The sequence below is a fragment of the Adiantum capillus-veneris genome, chromosome 1, assembly GCF_014529385.1.
Source record: "Adiantum capillus-veneris isolate H3 chromosome 1, ASM1452938v2, whole genome shotgun sequence".
NCBI classification, from domain to species: domain Eukaryota; kingdom Viridiplantae; phylum Streptophyta; class Polypodiopsida; order Polypodiales; family Pteridaceae; genus Adiantum; species Adiantum capillus-veneris.
In genome coordinates, this window is record NC_140931.1 from 86,496,321 (window position 1) to 86,518,305 (window position 21,985).

A 21,985-nucleotide genomic window follows, 5' to 3' on the forward strand; every position below is an offset into this window, starting at 1 on the left:
AACTCCAAGGTGATATCATGGGACACTCTATCAGTGGTTAATTTTGTGCAAAGGTTTTGTGGTACACGTGAATATTCTGAGGCTATTTTTTCCAGTGGCATTAATGGAAAACTTTGCTTGTATATGACTAGTGAAGGTTGGAGTGAGATAGGCATAAAGAGTGTTGCCCATAGACATGCTCTGGTGGGTGGTCTAAAAGGGTACTAGAGGGTGGACACATATTTGTTCCTAAGAGTCAAACATCATCCCTTTTTTCATTCTTCCGAGATATGAGCTTAACCTCACAAAGCAAAGCCCTAGAATACAACACCGAATCTCATGTCAAACCTACTTTACCCGATGTAGTTAGTGACTTTATCACAAGTAATGTAGGAATCCCTAAAAATGATGCGCGCCCAATAACGTATGATAGGATTTTCTATCCTACGAAGGTAAAAGATATGTATGCCACCGTTGGGAAAGCCTTCCTTGTGAAACATTATCGAGAAGCATGGAATCTTTTAACAAGGGCATGGTAAAAATTAGAGAGTTGTTTGACATGGGTTTTTGCAGGCAAGACAAAGAGGATTTTTCATTCATCAATCAATCTCCGCAATAGCCGTGAAAAATCAGATCAAATTCTCGATTTTATCAAAGAAAATATGGAGCACATTCCACCTCTCCACTTTGGAAAACTTGGAGAATTGCCATGGCGAATTGAAGATGTGTACATGAAGGTCTTGGAACATCGAAGCTACATTAGAAAGTGTGGCAAAGGAATGGTACGCAAAAAAATGTAGATGCTATGCTCAAGGCAACAACATTGATCAAAGTCTTGGTCATAATCACACCAATCCACAAACGGTATTACCAATATGTATGTTATGTATCTTGTAAGTTTTCTCTGTATCTCTCACTTGTCCTAATCTCTCTCTCTCTCTCTCTCTCTCTCTCTCTCTCTCTCTCTCTCATTCATTCATTCTAGAACGATTTTGTCAAGGATGATATACCTCCCATGGAGTCTACCCAAGATTGCGCTATGAGCAATGCATCAACTACATTGCACAAAGAAGATACTCCTCGAAGTGCATTCTATACGGGCCTCGTCCAAGGGGTCATCACCCTTGATGATACTGATGAGGTAATTCTTTGAAAAATGAGTTTTAAAAACCTTGTAATATAGACATATCCTTTTGAAACAATTATATATGGATGTTTTTTAGGAGGCTTGGCTACAAGGGGAAGTACCAACAAGCTATGAAGTTCTTCACCCTTATGTTAATAAAGGTTGCTTGGATGGCTCTCACGATCTTCAAAGAAGTCAAGCTCAACGAGTAAGTTTTAAAGAGCTTGTGAGTCTAAGAAACGTAAAGTTTTAATTTATTGTTGTGATATTTGACTCCACCCTTGACTCTTACTTGTCTATTGTTAATGGTAAAAGCAATTGTCTATTGCCAATATTGCAAACATCGACTCGCGGGAACAACACTTCACTAAAGAAATCCTTAGAAATTGCACAATGAAGTATTCTTCTTGCAAAGATAAGCAAGATCCAATAGTTTTGAAAAATGCTTTGACTGTAAGTAGATTAGATGGTATCTTCTTACCCTATTTTAATACCTTGTGCATAAATGTGAGATAGTATGTGTGTATATGAACTCTATTTTTCTTTGTGCACTCTAGAAATTTTTATTGAATTCAAAGGTCCAAGGGCTTGTTAGATAATACTGTAAGTTAGATATGGTGATTGAGTGTGAAAGATTAGTATTTTATATCATTTGTCTTCTCTTTTAGGAAAATGTTTCTTTTATCTTTGTTCCACATGCTTGAAGTTGTAAAGTGCAATTCCATGTCATTCTTGTAATGATAGAATAGGAAAAGGCAATCATCATTCTTTATCATTAGAGTTTGCTATAATCTCTTTTTATTTTCTTGGGATTATACCCTTTCTCTTAATCTTAGCTTTGAACATAGTGAGTATTGCTTACTATTTTGTCATCTAATAGAATCTAATTGCTTTTAGTATAATGTTGCACCATTTTCGAATGAAGTAGAGCAACCATTGAACAAAAGCACAATTGTCAATGTACCGGCCATTGCTCATGAGATACAATATGCTTGTGACTATCAAGTAACTTTCGAGGATTTTATGTTCCAAGATGCGAGCAATTTACAAGACAAATGTCTTAATAAAAAATGTAGACTCTCTCTCTCTCTCTCTCTCTCTCTCCTCTCCCCCCCCCCCCATTTTCAAAAAAGAGATCCCTTAGGCTTATTGTTAGGTAAATGAAATTCACACTAACAAACTCTTGAAATTCAAATGTTCATGTTCATATAGTAGAAATTGATTATAAAGTGTTGTTAGGAAAACATGGTTCCCTCTCACTCGAGAGACTTATTAGGGACTTTTGAGAGAAATGAAGATATCATTCATGTCAACAAGTGATCGATGAAATTGAATCAAACTAGCTTTGTAAGTTATAAGCTCTATTCTTACCTGTCTCACCCACCACAACATCTTCTTTCTCTCTCTTTCTCTCTACTCTACTTAATTTTTTGTGGTTTGTAGGAAAATGCAATTAATCCAAAGACGAAAACAAAAAAGTTTGCAAGCCTGTCTTCAATGATGGTAACCATTGGCACCATGAGTTAACACTAGAATGGTAACCTAACAGGACATAAAAGTGTCCTTTCAGGGTTTTGGGAAAAAATTCCAAAACCATAGTAGATCCACTCATTTTGAAAAATCCTTTCATGAGCTTATAGTTCAATAACTACTGCATATGGAAAAAATTGAGAAAACTTGTAATTTTTCTCATCCCTTGGTCACTACAAGCCTCCAAAGTTGATGGACCAATGCATTTTGCCCAAAAACAACAATTTCTTACGGTTGATTGCATATAATAAAGAGTGGGGATTTTTGTAGGACATAAGATAAAATGCCATGTTAACTTCAATGGGTTGGTGACCAAAACATATGGTTGCTTTTACCTCACTAATTTTTTTTGGCAAAAAAAATAGGTACAAAAAAGTTGCATTTTTGCCATTCTGCGGACCTATCATCAAAGTTTCTATAGTCACGCTCAATACAGATACTATACACATGTTTTCTTAGTTCCCTTTGGGCCTTTGGATTCAAAATGAGCCATGGAGCATGTCAAAAGGATGATGGATCTCTTACAATTGGAACCTTGGGGGCAATGATAAAGTGCTAAATACAGCAAACATGAAAAAACTAGGTTTAGCATTATGACCTCTAGAAACCCATAGAAACTACTCAATATCTAGACAAGTTTGTAGTCTATGATTAGATATGGTTACTACCTACAAAATAAACACAATTGGCCTAAGAAACTAGCAATATTGAGAAAGTTATACTTGCTACTCTAAAATGTATCGTATTCTTCAACAATAAAAAAACTCAACCATCATCATATACTATGTTATATAGCATATTAGGTCCCCCAAAACTCAAGGAAGATTAGATTTATGTTATACATTACACTTACACAATCAAAATTGAATTTGGATATCAAGAAAGCCACCAAAAAAATCATAAAAGTGCTAATTTTGGCCAAAAAACAGGATTATGCAATCTTATAAATTGGTCATAACTTTCAATTTTAACACTTAGCTCTCCCTACAAGCATCAAAACATGTTGAGAACTATGAAGGCCTAACCTCTAGCCATCTAAACCTCACAAACATGAAGTTTAGAGTGGTATAGTTGCCAAAAATTGAAAAAAAGCCAAAAATAGGACCCATTTTTTCACACAATTTAGGTTCAAAAATGTTGTGCAAGAGTAAGGTTAATGGTGAGATCGATACTCCAAAAAAAATGCTAAGTTTTTTCAGCTCATAAGGAAACTTTGTGGATATATAGCACCTAGAAATTCATTTTCATACTCTTCAAATAATTCAAGCAAAATGGTCACTTTACACGACACAAAAGTGTCCAAGGACATAAAAGTGTCCTGTTACCATTCTAGTGTTAACTCTATTTTTAAGTTTATTCAATAAAATTACAACAATGACAAACAATCTGTGAGCTTTTTCTCATAGAACACCTCGAGCACCGAGCCTCTTAAAAAGAAGAAGAAGTTACTAACTTCAAGTGGCAAGAAGGTATGTTTGTGAGTTAATTCTTATGTTGTTAGAGTGGATAATGATCAATAAAAAAATTCATTGTGTGTAGGTACTTGGTGATCTCTCTAATCAAATCCCCCCTTCTATGTGTAATCAAAACCATTCAATAGTGAGTGTTAATTTGAACAATTTAAATGTGTGAAAATGTTGACATTGTTAATGCCACCTTTTGATTAATGGTCCTTTCTTGTGTAGATGCCTAAAGTAACCAGGTCATGTAGAATTATAAAAAAGCCATCAAGGTTCAATGAGAGCTTTGATGAAGAGGTTAGATGAAAGTAACATTGTATTTAGAAATGTCGCTTAGCTAAAGATAATTGACATGCCTTGTTCTAGTTACTAATTATTGTTTTTTTGGATGCTTTAGGTTGTGGTGGAGCTATTGAGCAATGATCGCATGGAGGCAATTGCAATGGATACATTGAACTTAGATGATGTAGATGACATGTATGGTCAACTTTGGCCAACTATAAGAGACCTAAAGAGCACACACAAAGTACATTTTAAAAGTTGCACTAGCAAATCACAGCAAGAGCATCTTTTGAGATGTTACATAGAATGGATTGCTTCCACTAATGCCTCTATTTAAAGGCCCTTGTAATTCTATTCATTTTAGAATCGAAACCTCAAAAGTTCTCTTCATCTATGCTCATCTACATGGTGATAAACCCTCCAAATGGTCTTGGGAAGTAAGCTTAAATTGTTTTCAGCATTGTTTCAAAGTAGTCATGCAATTTGTCTCTAACCATTTTTATAAACAAATAATTACAAAAAAATATGAAATATTTTAAAGATAGGGTACGAAATTTCAAGACATGTGTATTTGAATGTAATATGATAGAAATATTGACAAATTTAGGTATATGAGACCTTGAGACATGTGTCCATAAGGTGAGGGGTAGATGTGGTCTTTTAGAAGTGTTGGTCAACAAGTAGCTTGGAAGGAATATTCTACTATCTTGGAAGAGTGAGATGGGATTCTACCCAGGACGCTTTAGCCTTTTTGCCATGAATTTTACCTATTCTTTACATGTGAAATGTGAGCTACCCGTTATAAATTACACTTAAGCGCAAAGAAAAGAATAAAACCTTTGGTTTTTTCAAGAAACGGGTGGTTGCAAAAAAACAATCCTGATTGTAGCCAATACATATATTTATATTTTTAACTGTGCCATGTCCAATATTTACAAATTGGAAAACAAATTTTCCATGTGGAAGTTTAATATACCCATGTGGAAAAGTTTTTAAGTTGGGCGTGAGAAATTTCCCATATAAAGAAATTTGAATTTCCATGATGTGATAACTAAAACCTACATGGAAAAGTCTTGATTTCTTTATGGTAAATATCCTAGAAATATTTACATCATGGAAAATATGCTCTTATATTCCAACATGGAAATTAAAACGTCCTTTTCTCATATTGAAAAGAGAAATACCTATCTAAATTTACATTTCAAAGTAGAAATCCTTAGAGGAAAATAGGTCTCTTTTCCAAATAGAAAAGTGTCATGAAGTTCTTGTGTATGCTTTATGATTAGTTTCGGTGAGTTGTTTCCACCAATTTGACCTTATGTGAAGATGTATGCTTTTCTAACTTGAATGTGTGGTTAACTTTGCATATAAAGGCTTCTTTTTTCACCATAGTGTTAGCATGAGTTTCATATCAATGGACTGATGTGCTATGATGATAACCTCTGTTACAGGGTTGAGCTTGATGCATTGACATGGGTCAAACACTATCTCTTGTGTATACGGTGCATGCATCCAAAAAAAATTTTAAAAGTTGTTTTATCCATAAGGATGAAATTAGGGTATATGACTGGCCAAAGCGATCATGGGGTTGTTTTGTGTCATTATTATGGTTATGTAAATGAGGTTATAATGTGCATATGGTTGGCCAAAAAAGTGATGGGACTGTTTTGTGTCATGATTATAGTTATGTAATGAGGTTATAATGTGCATGGAATCTCAGAGAGAATGTGTGGATGTCTCATGTGCGTATGTGTACTGTTTTTCATCCTTTTAAGTTAAAAAAAACTAGCTCTATGTAGAAGGAGGAAGATGTACAATTGTGGTATGTTGTTAACATGTAGTTCAAATATTTTAAGTTGGTGATTTGAGATTATGTTTACTTGCTAGTCGGATTTTTTTTATACATTAAAAAAATTTGTTTCTAAGGACCATGTGTATTGGATGAGTTTGCCAACAATGAGTGCAATTAAAAATCCAAGTGTGGCACTTGGGTTCATTGATCATTATGGCTTATGATCAAGGACTGAGATTTTCCTTGTAATTATCGATACGCCTATGTTTTTTTTGTTTGTGTTAGCTAGTGTGGCTCTTGGATTATTTTTTTGGTATGTTTGTCCTATCAAATTTTTTGCAACCATTGGTGGCTAAAGTGGTTTGCAAAATGGTTATGTATCACATAAAGAGGGGTGGAGTCCTCACCCATGTCATGGGAAACGGATTATGATTTATGATTGAATTTTGGATTATGGATGGTTTATGGAAAGCATTTTGAAACATGCATTGATACACCTAAAAAATTTTGGCCCCACTAAAATTTTTCCTTATATCAAATGCTTGAAATGGTCTGTGAGACTTGATCAACTCTTAGAGACTCCATCCCACTACATTATTAGGAAAGAAGGTGCATGTGTCAATCCTCCTAGAGACTCATATTCTTCACCTGTGGAATATGTCTCCCATAGTGATGTTCACTATGTGAAGGTGGCATTCATCGTAAACCTTGCTCCAAATTGGCTACATCAATCTCCTTGATTTGGAAGCCCAGATTTTGCAGCCTTATATAAAGTAAGAGCAACATGTGGCAATTCAAAAAAACGATCGCTAACCTTGTAGCCTTATAATCTTTGATAGAAAATCAATTAAAATAAATTTAATGCCTGTAGTTGTTAACATATGAAAAGGGAAGCTTGACAGAGGAGGTACTACGTACACTAACCCCTAGAATCCTTTCCTCAAACATGACTTTGTCATCTACCTAAAGAGATAAGTGGGTGAATGTTCATTCAAAGCATATTTAAAAATGAAATAAAATTAAATTGAATACTTATTATGATGAGGAAAAGTATCATATACTTACCTCAAGGAAAAAGGGCATTAGAAAACAAAAAAGGTAAAGGTGCATCACCAAAATCCCTACCTCTATTAATCTAGTCAATTCCTTGACCTGTTAACCAAACACTAAAAGTATGGATAAGTGAATATAAACAATACATCTAAACTAATGACATGGATTGAAAACCTTGGTCTTCTTAGCTAGGAGTTCAATATACGTTAGTTTGAGAACTGCCTTTCGGAGTTAAATCTAATTCACCAGCTTGATCTTACACAAGCTATACTTTATCTATAGGAACAACAATTCATGTAGAAAGTACTATGATATACTGAAGTTGGAATTGTATTCACTACATTATAAGTGAGAATTGTATAGTTAGGATTATGAAAATGTTCCCCTTGTTCCTCCAAGTAAAGACCATCTAATGCTGACTCAGATCATCGTCCTCTTTGTCTTCATCTTGGCTTAATTGGAGATGCTCCATTGTTGCTTGATTTTCTAAAGCACTTGTTTATTTGGTCGCGTTATCTTCCAGGTCCTCTTTCATGTTTACAATCGGATCTTGTAGGTCTGTCTGGTTGAGGGATAGATTTCCTTCCAAGTTTGTGATATCTACCAGAGACTAGTGCATATAATTATCCAAAATGGACTACTTCATTACATTGTGGGCCTCCTTTAAACTATCAACAATTGGTTGCTTCTGTCTAACATAGACTATTATTTTTTCAGATCATTCCCTAGGTTCCATTTCTCAACCTTCTCATTGGATTAAAAATTTTCCAGTTCTTTAGTTTGCTACTCCAGTCCTTTGATGGCTTTCACTATTTTCTGTTAAGTACTTGCTCACTATCAAAACCTTGTCATGTGTGATTAATTCAAAATTCCACTATAGTTCTAAATTTTGAGTGTCTTGAGTCCAACCATTGTCTGAGTTGCCGATGTCAAAAGTCACCTTGCTAGCCTACGCTTCCAATCATTTGGCCCACTGGATTGACAATTTTATTCCATCCTGTTTGGATTGTGGCTATGCATCCATTGGTAATGGTATCCACATTTATGCTCTTACTTTCATATTTGACTACATGGGAATTATATGGTATTTGTAGTTGGTGTGTGGTATTGATGAGTTGAAACTTGATGGAACTTGAGCTATGAGCTAAGCATGATGGGATAAAGGCATTGTTGGAATTAGGGTTGCAGAGAAACACACACATCTTGGAGAAGACGAAGGAAGCTCAAGGCACACAATAGAGAGTGTTTTACTTAGTGTGCAATGGAAATAGATGGCCCTAGAGTGATGGGTATATACAATGCATGGGGGGAAAACCTCTTAAAGAGGAAAAAAATTCTTGGCGGTCCTAGTGTGTTCACACACATCACTACCACATGGATATGGTAACGAATCCCCCGGAGTGATGCGGTGAATGAGAGCTGGCACATGAGTAAAGGGAAGTTCCATGCCCTGAGGACAGGATCAGTCCACAAAGGGGAGTAAGCCCAAAGCTTTGCAGAAAGCTTCAAGCTTCTCATGATACAATGCCTTTGTGAAAAGATCTGCAAGGTTGTCCTGTGTTGGCACATAAGCCAAGCTGATCTCTCCTGCTGAGAGCCTCTCCCTGACATAATGGTAATGCACCTCAATGTGCTTTGTGCGAGCATGAAAAACTGGTTTCGTCGCAACTGCGAATGCGCTCTGACTGTTATTGTAGATAGTGTTGGCAGTGTCCTATCCAACACCCAAATCAGCCATAAGGCGTCTAAGCCATACACACTCAATCGTAGCTGTGAAGACTGCCCTGTACTGAGCCTCACAACTCGGAGTGGACATAGTAGGTTGCTTCTTGCCATGATATACATGAACTGCCAAGCATGAAACAAAAACCACTTGTGGACACTCGCGTGTCAAAACAACTAGACCAATCTGAGTCCGAAAAAGCATGTAAGTCTGGCGGCAATGATCCCCCCTTGGGATAAAACAAGCCAAGATGTAAAGTGCCACTAAGGTAGCGGAAAATCCTCTCGACAGCCTGCCAATGCTTAGACCCTGGGCTATGCATAAATCTGTTGACCTGTGAGACTGCAAACTGAATATCCGGCCTCGTGTTGCATACATAAATGAGGTAGCCAACAACAGTTTGAAAAAGAGTGACATCAGCAAGATCACCAGCATCATGTAGACTCAACTTCAAACCTATTTCCATGGTAGTGGCAATAGGTTTGCATTCCTCAAGTCCAACCTTACATAGCAATGTCTCTATGTAAATTTTCAGACACAAGGCAATACCACCATCACACTGCTTAAACTGTATACCCAAGTAATGATGCAACAGCCCCAAATCTTTCATCTTGAAAGTAGCATTCAAATCAGCCTTAAATTCAGCAATATGTCTCTCATTTGGTCCAGTGATCAGAAAATCATCAACATAAAGAACCACAATGAGAAGTACATCACCCTCACGCTTTACATACAATGTGCTTTCTTTTGGACTGTTACGAAAGCCTCATTTAACCAAATGAGTGTCAGCTTTCTCATACCAAGCACGAGGAGATTGCTTCAACCCATACAAAGCTTTCTTACATCTGCACACTTTGTCCTCTTGTCCTTTTATGACAAAACCGCGAGGCTACGTTACATAAACTTTGTAATGAAATTTGCCTATTCAATTTGAGAGTAGCGGAATTTAATGAGAATACTTTCAAGAAATGATTTTGTGAGCATAGCGGGTAGACATAATTGAAGATAGCAACATAATCATAGAAATTAGTTAACTTGGCATAGACAATACTTTTGCAAGAGAGAGAATTTAGAGAACATGACAACAGTTGAGGACCGGATTATGTGGAGCTAGTCCCCCCTCCAATAGGCATTTGTATTATGATTTCTCCCATAAAGAGAGACTTGTTACAATACATTCTTTGTGTTCCTTGTGACCTAGGTGAAGCAATGAAGATGGAAAGCTTCATGCATCACCATCATAGCATAACCTAAACTTGAAGAAAGCTTTGACTATACCAAGCCTCAGTCCCAAGACCTCAAACACCTTCGAAGGTGGAGAGAGCTAGCAGGGAATGAGGGTAGGGAAGAGGAAGAGAAACATTTCATACGAGAAAGAGCTAGTTCCTCACTTATCATAACTCTTGAGCTAGCATACATAATAGCATAGTAATGAAGAAGAAGGAGATGACAAGCTCAAGCATTGAAGCATGGCTCTTGGTTGGATTTGAACTCCATAGCCAAGAGTGTTGGTGTAGGCTCTCAACCTCTACTTGCTTGGAGAGGGAGATCTTGCACTTTGCATAGCACACAATGAGAGTGTGTGTGGGTGAGTATACCCCCTAAGCACCCCCCTAGATTGCTTGGGTCGACCCCCCCTTGTAGCTCATGCTTGAAGCTCATTGGACCCCTCCAGGCCTAGCCAATCACAAGCAGGAGCCATTACAAGCAACAGGGGTAGCCTTGGGACAAGTGTCCCCCTTTCCCCTTTGAGAGAGAGGACTTGATAAATGCAAAATCAATTAATTAAATATCCTAAATTATCATTGGACCCCTTGGGTGGCCAACCAATAGGCTTCAGGCACACCATGAGGGCAACATGAAGGAGGAACTTGACAAGTGTCCTTGCTGCCTCTTCAAGCTGGGGCTTCCCTTGTGTGTGTGTGTGTGTGTTTCTCTCTCATACCCCCCCCTTGTAGGCTCGCCCCCCTCCTTGTAGGGATATTTTTGACTTTAGGAGCTCAAGCACCTTAGTCATCAAGCATGACAAAGCACTTGGACTAGGGGGTATTCCCACAAGCATCTCAGGCAAGCATGTCAAGGCACCTCAAGCACCTTAATCAAGCGGCAAGTCAAGCACCTCAAGCATGGAGTAAGTCAAGCACCTCAAGCACCTTAATCAAGCACCTCAAGCAGGAAAAACACCTCAAGCAAGACAAGTCAAGCAGCAAGCACCTCGAGCTTGGGCCGGGTTCCCACCTCAAGCTCAGCCCTACCTTACCTAAGGTCAAAGGACTTTTTCACACATTATTGGAGGTCTTCAATGAAGCTAACCCTAAGGTCTTATGCTCCATTGGTTAGCCTTGCTCTTGATAGACCATCTCCCATTTGGGCCCCTTTACTATTCGCCCCGTGTTGAGATAGATCTATAAGCACATATCTATATCTTAACACTTGTTCCCGTTTATTCTCCCACATTAAGTCATCAATTTAATATGAGAAAATCATTTGGGTTGGTTAGATATTAGATTCTATGACATTACTTCCTCAAATATGTCACCATTCAAGAAAGAAGTAACAATGTCTGATTGATGTAAATTCATGAGACATATACTCCCCCCCTCGATCGGAACGGAGGTGCCTTAGTACATTCCGAGACATTTTCAGCCACCATAGCCAGAAATTGTTTGAAGCACATAAAAACTTCAGACTTCGCTTTAAGCGGAAATACCCATGCATGCTTGGAGTAATCATCAATGAAAGTCACAAAGTACAGGTAATTGCCCAAGGACGAGTTTGCATGGCCCACAAACATCACTATGCACAATCTGCAACCTCATGGTCCCTAACTAAACCATCCTTTGAAATTTAGAACGCTGCATCTTACCCCAAAATACAGCCTTCACAAAGACATGTTTGACAGGTGCTTCAAGAGGTGGCAAAGAAGCAACCATATCAGATTTCTGTAAACGCAGCAAACTGGCAAAATTCAGATGACCAAAACGTGCATGCCAAAGTTTTGCATCTGAAATAGCCCTTGAATCTGCAACAGCATTTGCAAAATTTTGTCCACACTTGTCATACAAAGTGAGCTTATATAGCCCACGGCACAAAAGCATGGATGCAACAATTTCATCACCAAAACTGAGATCATGAACTGTACATTTGTCATCCACAAATTTGACTACAAGTGCAAGTCTAGCAAGTCTGGATACAGACAAGAAATTCTTCTTGATCTCAGATACATAAAGTGCATCAACAAGTGTGAAAGAACTGCCATTAGCAGCAGTAAGCACAATCTTTCCAACTCCCTGAACTGGATAAGAGGCGTTGTTGGCACAAGTGACTAAATTCCCATGAGGACAGACTCGAGAGAGGTAAACAATTCACGATGTGAGGTAATGTGCTTTGTAGCACCACTGTCGAAATACCACACATGTGAATCTGCAGCAATTGACAAGCATGCATCATGGACAGCAGGATTGTAAGTGCACTCTGCGCTAAAAGCCCATTCTGCATCAACATCAGCAACACAGTCTCCTTTCACAGAAGACTCAACAATGGATGCATTTGTATTAGAACCAGCATTTGTAGTGGAACCACCCTCTTTCTTCTTAGCCTCTTTGGCCTTCAACTTAGGACACAACTTGATCTAGTGATCATTGGATTTACAATAATGGCAACGCATCTTCTTTTTGCCCTTATCACTAGAATTTCCAGACAAAGTGCTGCCGGCAGAAGAATTAGGAACAGAAATTTTTGCCACTCGCAGAAGAACCATAAGAAGTGACTGCATTACTGTTACCACCCTTTCTTTGAGAAGCAATAAAGCCTGTTCAACTGCACGCTGCCTAGTCCTGTTTTTTCTAGAAAGTGACTCTTGCAACAGCAATGTGCATAATGCATCAAACTTGACAGCTTCAGGATTCCTTGGGTCATCAGTCTCCAGTACTAGCAAAAAAGTCTGGTAGGAATCTGGTAAGGCATCAAGAACGGTTTGCACAAGGGAACTGTCTAAAATGACTTCACCTGCAGAAATAAGTTGCTCATTGATATCCTTGAAACTAGCAAGGAAAGTGTCCATATCATCTTCCTCATGCATAATATTCGACTCTAGCTCTTTACACAACAAAGCAATTTAGCCTCATTACAACTTGCATAAAGACCAACCAGAATATCCCAAGCCTGTTTTGTAGATTTTGTTGAACGGATGTGAGGAACAATGGTGGTGCTTCACATAGTACAACGCAATCAATGCATGATCCTGCGCATCCTTAACATTCCATGATCTTGTTTTGCCGTAGGCAAAACACTCTAACAGCTGCAATCCTTGCAACAAGACCTGCAACATCCTCAACATCGCCTACATCCTCAGAACCAGGACGTACATCAATGCCCTGCACAATGTTCCAGACACCCTTTGACACAAGAACATGTTGCATCATATAAGCCCACATAGGGTAGTTGTCCCATCAAAACTGTCCTCAGCAGCAAACATCTTGAACACATCTGTGTTGTTGTTGTCAGCCATAGTAAATGCTACACCTGATGTGAAAACTGCCAAAAATAGGAGAAATGAAGTGGGAACAACCTGTGCTTTGTTGGAATTAGGGTTGCAGAGAAACACACACAGCTTGGAGAAGATGAAGGAAGCTCAAGGCACACAATAGAGAGTGTTTTACTTAGTGTGCAATGGAAAGATAGATGGCCCTAAAGTGATGGGCATATATACAATGCACGGGGGAAAAAACATCCTAAAGAGGGAAAAAATGCCCCGGCGGTCCTAGTGTGTTCACACACATCACTACCACATGTATATGGTAACAGGCATTGGAAGTGAAAAATTCTAAATATATCCCACTAGGTGTTGCTTTTGTAAGGCCTCAAGTCTGTAAGGTAATCTTTGAATTGTTGTTGTAGTGGCGATTGTGGACTTTTGTTTCAATGTGGTAGTTTTCAATTTTGTGTCTTCTTAGATTCATTTATTTCTTGGCGTACATCGATGGTTGTCTTTGGGGTTATCATGATAGTGGTACTATGGCCGTCCACTCTAGTTTCCCTCCTACCTGTTTAATGGTTCATTGTGCCTTCTTTTCTCTGGATTATTTGCTTTCGCGATGAGCTACTCTCAATATTCTTTTCATAGTTTTTTTTTCTTTGTGGTATTTTAAAAATCTCCTTGCCTAGTCCACTCTTGTTCATGTTACATGTCTTCTTGCCCTTCTAATTTGGCTAGATCCAATGTTTGATCTCATGTTCTATTGGGCTTTGGTGCCAGAAGTTTGGGATTCCCTGGCTTGCAAGTCATCTAGTAGAAAACTTGCCAAACATACGAGGATTTAAACAGGTGTTGGGATTTTACCTTGGCTCTCTAAACACCACACTAGAGCATAAAATAGTTTTCTTAGGTTAATTCGACACTTATTGTCCAAAGCTATCACAAGAAGCATGGTGAACAGCTCCTTAGACACATACATAGGGTTGATAGTTTTCAGATTGATGGCCTCAGCTACAAATTTATAGGTTGTTTTTTGTTCCAAAGTCATGTCTAGTGATGTTGGCTTGCACATTCTCTCACAAATGTCACATGTGTTCCAAAAATCTCAAACATTTGATATCATACTCTACCACCATGAACCAACTTGAAGAATTTTCTTGTAGTAGAGAAGTGTCCACTCAAACTTCTAGTGTGTGCTTTAGTAATTACTTGCATCTTGCCTTGCATTTGTATACACCTTCTCAAAACTCCATCAATACTTAGTAAGATTCTAGTTCAGACTTCTTTGAATGAGAGCCTTTTTACACCTAGTTGATACAAAGATCCTATTATGATAGTGAAATTTAGACTTCTAAGAATGAGAGATTTCTTACTCGATTGTCACCTGTCCTTTGGTATACACCCATATTGTAGGAATTTATACACGTTGGTACAATCAAACATGGTCAAAGTTAGGATCAGGCACAGACAATGCTATGTATGTTTACAAGTGCATGATAGAGTGCTAAAGTAGGTGTGGAGGTCCTAGGTAGGCAAGTGGTTGTTGGAATGTATGCTTGAGGTTTATTTTTAGGCCATAAAGGCTCCATGATCGGCTAAATAGGTTGGTACATCAAGGTGTTCAAAGTGGTGGAGTCATGTGGTAAGATGTAGTGCTCAAGTTGCTCTACAAACCGGTTAAGACTACTCCTCAATCAGAGCTATAGGGTGGACGTTATTGGAATTTGAATGTGGAGTGCCTTGCAGATCTCCTACGGGATGGATAGGTGCAGATGGGTGGTCAGAGAAAAGGTGAGTGTATATATTTGGAGTGTTTAGTTTATGGAGCATGTGTATCTTTTGAGATTGAAAATTGGAGTCTAGATGCTTGAGATATGGCCAGTTGAAGTTTTTTCAAGGGCTAGGTCAGTGCCAGTTTAATTGCCTCAGTAGGCATGCCATCTGGAACTTTTTTGGGCTTACCAAAGTTCTCAAGAGAAGTATGCAGTGTGTGGAGCTAGCTAGAATTGATGGGTTGTCCATCTAAGTTGTAAGTATAGAGTTATGGCTGATTGAAGTTTGTGGATGGTGGAAACAGTGGAGAGTTGGATGGTTTTTCACATTTTTTGAATGCGTTGTTCAAGGCCACAGAGACGTTGAATGGTGGAGGGGACAGTGGTGGGCTATCGATGGAATCTTATAGCATGTGCATTGGATTTTGGGGCCAAAAACCGTGAGCCACTCAATTGGCAAAGAAGAAGACAATTTTTTAAAGTTATTGCGAAATTTTTCTAACCCCAAAGGGTTGCTTCCACCGTGTGCGGCCACGTGGCAGTGAATAGGCCCATATGTGATGGGGATATCCTTGGATGCATGTTAAAAATCTTGGGGCAAGACCCTATCATCATCAAGAAAATCGAAAGAAAGAGGCTCTCGTGGAGCTCTCCCCCCCCCTCCCCCCTCCCCCATGCTTGCGGCCCTGTGCGACACTCATGGCGGTGTTGGGTGGTTTTTGAGTGCACGGTAGCGGTGTTGGTTGATGGTGAGTGCTCCTAGCATTGGTCGACCATTTTGGCAACAATGATGTGGCAGTGTGGCACCTTTACAGGCTATTCTCACTTGACGGGTCCCCAAGGAGCCCCCTTTTAGAATTGAAAGCAAAACACTCCCCCCCCCCCCCCCCCCCCCCCCCCCCCCCCCAAACTAGCAATCTCGCTAGTGCTTGGGTGAGGGAGAGAGAGTTCAAGGAGGAAGTTCTTGAGAGAGTGAGAGAGAGAGAGAGAGAGAGAGAGAGAGAGAGGGGGGGGGGGGGGGGGGAATGGAACCTTGTGAATCACAAGGGGCACTAGCGATATTGCTAGTGCTCCTGGCTCTAAAAAGGGAGAAAGGGAAATTTGTGAAGTTGAAAGGAACTGGCCTCTCTAAAAGATGCCAAATTGGGCCGCCAAAGAGCCACCAAGTGGACCAATGGAAGAGCAAATGCTAAAAGTGTAATAGCACCTCCACAACATGGGGTTTTCTAATCATTTTTGGGCTTTTTGGGATCCATTAAAGCATGCATGCGGGTTTTTAGATAGAGATGTGTGCTTGTCAAGCCCATGAGGGTTTTTTTCTTGAAACTAGTCATAGCTTTGTCATTGGAAATGTTGTAAATGTTCTTTTGAAGAGATATCAAGCCCATTGTCACCCATTTGATATCATTTTTCCCTTCGCCCTTTCTCCTTCTCTTGCTCTTGTTGTGTTTTTCAATGTTGTCAGTGTGGATGTGTGTGTCTCCCCAAAGCAGCGGTGAATGTGTAAAGCGGTGAATGTGTAGACGTGGTTCTGTTAGTGTAAGTTGTAAGTTTTAAAGGAGTTTCTTTTATAGGATAGGGGTGTTTTGAATACCCTGATCTATAGAGAGGCCATTGTGTTTTGTTTCATGTGTGTTCCCCATTCCCCCTCTCCATCTTCTGGTGCCCCCATGGAGGAGCACAATAGATTGACAAGAAGCATAGTTTTTTGCATTGGTAAGCATGCCGAAGTGAAGCTATGGACCAATTTTCACTGATGAAGAGAATTCACACAAGTAAATTGCAGATTGTGAGTTGTACATGCTATCATTGTGTATGCCTAATGAGGATAAGAAGATGCAAACTTTTCCATTGGTGATGCACGGTAAAGCGAAGGTGTGGTGTGAAGCTTTGGAAGGCAAGATCAAGGCATGCGTGGTCGGTTGTACGGCATACTTTTTTCATGTTTTCCATAAGAAGGCGTCCCAATTGAGGTGAATGTGAAGCTTAAGGCTCTTAAACAAGATGTAAGTGAGGATTTCAATCTATTTTTTGATTTTGTTAAAGCATGTTGGGCACAATTATCGGCAACTATGCAGTTGGCTAATGGTGAGTACTTCAAGGTGGATAAGTTCATGGAATTCTTGCATCCCAAAGTGCGAGAAAAGGTTGACTTTGAAAGCCCAAAAAACTACAAGGGTGCAGAGGTGATTGTACGAACTAAGACTAGGAAGATTAAGAAGAAAATTAAGCAAGGCATGTTGGGCTACAAGGTGGTGGTTCTACTCAACCACAGAGTCCTTAAGATGTTGTCTAGGATGAGAATCATGGGAATCAAGGTATGGGAGCTATTCCACAGCATTGGGAGCATACAGTCCGGGATTTGTTCGAGAAAATGCAAGAATTGCTATTAACTGTAATGAAGAGGGGACAACTAAGAGGATCAATAAGATTTTGGATGCAGGTATCATCTATCATATGAACGAGTCGAGTGGGTTTCACTTGTGGTCATCACTCCAAAGAAGAATGGGAAGTAGAGAGAGTGCATCAACTACAATCTGTTCAATGCTACTACGAAGTGGGATCACTACTCTTTACCATTATAGGATGAAATCCTAAACCAAGTAGCGGGTCATGAAAGGTATTTGATTATGGATGGGTTACAGAATGTGCATCAAATTTGGGGCCAAAATTAATGAGCCCCTTAAGTGGCAACAAAAGAAGACAAATTTTTAAATGTTTTTGTGGATTTTTTCTAGCCTCAAATATGTTCTCTCTCTCTCTCTCTCTCTCTCTCTCTCTCTCTCTCTCTCTCTCTCTCTCTCTCTCTCTCTTTACACACGCACAGCATTCGTGCACTCACAATTGGTATCAGAGCTACGGCTTGGCTATGACAAGGAGGACAAGGGCTTTGAGAGCTTCAAGGTGATAGCTTGTTTTCTCTCAATGGTGGAGAGATCAAGAAGCTTTGTGAGAATGCAATGGCAGCTTGCGAGCTCAGCCTGCGAGTGATGTATACTCTTATGGAAGCTCAGAAAAGAGTATGGAAAATTGTGTGTAAGTGAAGGTGTTGCCCTAAAAGTTGTGTGAGTAGAAGCATTGTTTTTAAATCCCTTTTTATTCTTGTAGAATGCAGATTTGAATATTCTACCCGCTAAATCCCTTCGTTGCAATGTGATCTACCACTTTGCAGAAGACACTTTCTACAAAATCCTCACCGTTTTGTTGATATTCAGCTCAGACTGACTCTATACAAAAATCTTAAGTTTTTTGTTTTCAAATAGTGTGCAAGATTAATGCATTTTTTGGAAGCACGGCAAGTGCTCAAAGTTGAGTACATAAATTATGAGTTTAAGATGCAATTTTAGCATGTGTAGAGATTAATGCATTTTTTGGAAGCACGGCAAGTGCTCAAAGTTGAGTGCATACATTATGAGTTTAAGATGAAATTTCAGCTTGTGCAAAGCTTGTGGTTTGAAGGTTTTTGGTAGATTTGGGCAACAAAGCACGGAGGCGTTCACAAACCATTGAAACGATCTCTTGAGAGACACGGTTTTTGAGCACAGAGGTGAAGCTTCTTTCACAAGTTTTCATAGGATACGTTGACAGTGATTTTTGTGCTTTGGTTTATGATCTTCGCAAATGGATTTGCAGATGGTTATGGTGCGTGGTTGATGCCCATTATACATGCATTTTGGCAAGTGCTTTTGAGTGTCGGTGAGCTCTCTTGAGCCTTGAGAGTATTGGTTTTGCATTGATCAAGTTTTTGGATTGAAACTCTTTTGGTGCTTGTTCATGCACGGTCACTCCGTGGATGTATGATGAGTGCGGATTGCCATTTTATGTGGAATTGTGGAGCCATTTTAGCATTTCTACTCATTGGCATTGAGTAGTGTTTTGGTTTATGGTTTTGAGTCCTCTTTTGGAGACTGTAGTGGTCGAGGTTTACTCCCACTTTCCATAACTTTTGTTGATAGATTTTTGTCAGCTTTTAGTGATCAAGAGCTTCTCCCACTTTGGCATCTTGGATTCAATTTTATGGTTGAGATTTGCATTGAGATTTTACTTCAATTGTAGAGGAGACTCTCTTGGTTTTTCACCAGGTTTTATGCGTTTTATTACAGGCGGTAGAGCTCTATTTTAGCAAAGATTTGGCTTGTGCCTATACGGATGGTGTTTGATCAGCTAGTTTTGTTTTGCATCGTGTTGAGCGGTTATACTCTTGTGGACATTCCATTTACACTTTGTTTGGGCTGATATGTAGATTCATTTTGTGCTCAATTATGGCATCTTGTAGTGACAGTTTGTCATTGGATACACAGGTTGGTGTATTATGTAGACCTCAAAGGCGTAGACATGCGGCTTGCTGGCATTGTGGCAGGCCAGGACACAAGAGCAGACGTTATTTTAGGCGTTGGAGACAACATAAGATTCCATTAGATATTACTCAAAGTACGACTATGGTAGGCACTCCTATTTCTACAGGTTCACCTAGGCATGCATGGACTTTGTCTCACGATTGGTAGCTGGACAATAAAGCTTTATGCCATGTTACTCCTTGTAGGGAATGGTTTAGCACGTTTTCTGCTCTGAAACATGATGGTGTTCATGGTGTGGGTGACATTCATTTTCATTTTTCCAGTGGGAGTATGCTTGTGCTCCATGGTGTTCAATATGTGCCCACTTGTGATAGCGTGGGGCCATCATGGTGCTCATTTGACTCTTCTCTAGGTTCTTGGTGTCAAAGATGCCATAGTCTCTTTGTGTCTGTTTCCATACAAATGTTCGCAATCTAGGTGAGTACACTTTACTAATGAGCAGTGTGTGACACTTTGTTGTTTTTGTGTGCAGGGTCTAAGGATAGACATGTAGAGCAGGACAGCTGTGTGAGTGCACGACTAGAGCACTCACCAGTGGTGGTGACAAATTTTGAGGCTTTGAGGGAGCAGAGCAGCAAGTCACATGTACCAGACAGTGAAGTCTTAGTGACTTTGCAGACATATACTTTTGCGGATGAGCTTCAGAGTGTTATGCACAATATGTCTAGGACATGCTCTAGAGAGACAGAGCGGATTGATCCTCTTAGGACAAAGATTCCTACTACCACCGAGATGAGTGACATGGAGTTCTTTGACATGCTCATATTAGAGGTTGATATGGTGATTCCAGGACAATAAGATGCAATCCGTATGGACAATGAGGGAGTGAAAACTACCCTAGAGTCATGGGATTGAAGCGTCCATATGTGACTATTTCTCGTGGTGATGCACTGAGGGTTGAGATACATATTGCAGATAGATTGGCAAAGGTCAATGCACATGGCATTGACATGATTGGCATGGATATGCTGGTAGAGATTACGCATTTTTCATCCGCCTTTGAGACTCTCATATATGACCTCTTAGTGTTGAGACCCAATATAGTAATTATAGTGGGAGCATTTGCAGTTGGGGTTGTCAGTCGTTTGATGATTGACACTAGCATGATGCATCATGGAGCGGTGCAGGTCATTACAAGATACTTGTAGGGTATGCATATTGATTCTAGTAGGGATATATGCTTTTGCACACCGCTAGAGCCTACACGACAGCCTGCATTGGCTTCGAGAGAGCTAGTGGGCATAGGTTGAAATGAGATCCCTTACATACTGTATATACTACTAGGTCCTATAGTAGTACCACTCCATCCACATCATGTGTTCTCTCTCCTTCTCGCTCTCTGCACACGCATGGCATTCATGCACTCATTTCTCTCTCCTTCTTTCTTTTTGCACACACATCGCATTCGCGTTCTGATACCAATTGTGAGTGCACGAATGCATGCATGTGCAAAGAGCAAGAAGAAGAGAGATAAAACATAGGATGAGGGTGGAGCAGCTCAACATAATGTGTGTAAGAGAGCCCCTTATTCTTCTTACTAGTAAAGAATAAGGTGTGTACAAGTAGTAGGCGATTGGACGTCTCTTGCATGTTCATCCGGGGTAAGAGGCACATTGTCTTTACCCCAACAATCCCCCACTTAAAGGGAATGTGTCGCATAAGTGGTACTACCATAGGACCTAGTAGTATGTATGATAGGTAAGGGACTAAACTTGTCTCAACCTATGCCCACTGGCTCTCTCGCAAAAATTGTGTTGAGCTGCTCCACCCACATCCTTTGTTCTCTCTATCTCTCCTTCTTGCTCTCTACACATGTACCGCATTTGCACACTCATAGGCATGCATATTTTGGGCATCTGAATTTTTCCAGTTTGCTACATTTGTAAAAATCTGATATGGTGGCTTCTTTGCCACCTCTTGAAGCACCTTCTAAGCATGTTTGTGTGAAGGCTTTATTTTGGGTAATATGCAATGTTCAAAGTTTCAAAAGGATGGTCTAGTAAGAGTTGCATGCAGGTTGCAACTTGTGCATAGTGATGTTTGTGGGCCTATGCAAACTCCATCCTCAGGAAATTACCTATACTTCGTGACTTTTATTGATACGGTGGAAATGTGTCTATCATTGCTGCAAAGAACACAGGGGAGGCCCATGAAATTGCTCAACAAGTGTCAATGAGTGGACAAAAAGCTAGGAACTTTTTGAAGAAAGTTTCCCAAGGAAAGCCAAGTCGATATGATGCTCAAAACAATTCCAACCAGCAGGTAGGTAACCTTTGGGAGCTTTGGAAGGAGTTATGCAAAGCTACTACTGACAATGATTCAAATGGCGAGCTTGCAAACAAGCGCAAGCAAGTTTCGGCACATTTTGATAAAATGGTCAAGCTTATGGGCCACACCAATCATTTCAAGAAGGCTTGGTGGATTTTACCAAGG

At 39.6% G+C, this 21,985-nt stretch overlaps 1 pseudogene; it reads left to right on the forward strand.

Moving 5' to 3' along the window:
- The first annotated feature begins 269 nt into the window (after nt 1–269).
- LOC147465107 (uncharacterized) lies at nt 270–20,350 on the forward strand (annotated as a pseudogene).
- The last annotated feature ends 1,635 nt before the right edge of the window (nt 20,351–21,985 follow it).